This window comes from Manis pentadactyla, chromosome 1 (assembly GCF_030020395.1).
Source record: "Manis pentadactyla isolate mManPen7 chromosome 1, mManPen7.hap1, whole genome shotgun sequence".
NCBI lineage: Eukaryota > Metazoa > Chordata > Mammalia > Pholidota > Manidae > Manis > Manis pentadactyla.
Genome location: NC_080019.1, coordinates 119,676,487 through 119,676,713, shown reverse-complemented (window position 1 = coordinate 119,676,713; position 227 = coordinate 119,676,487).

Genomic DNA, 227 nt, shown 5'->3' with positions numbered 1-227 from the left:
GATCTTTCTCAGGCCCTCCAGGGAAAGTGAGCCATTCTCCTCCCCCTCAGTAAGGAGGCTACATGGTTGACTGGGTGCTATTTTATTATTAGGACTATTTTAATATTCGCTGAGTACCTTAGACAGACAGGCCACAGGTTGAAAGTATGCTAAACAAGTGCTTGCTCAAGGGAGTTTGCATTCCAAAGTGCTGGGCAGAACAACTCCGCCGGGGTTCCCAGCGCCTG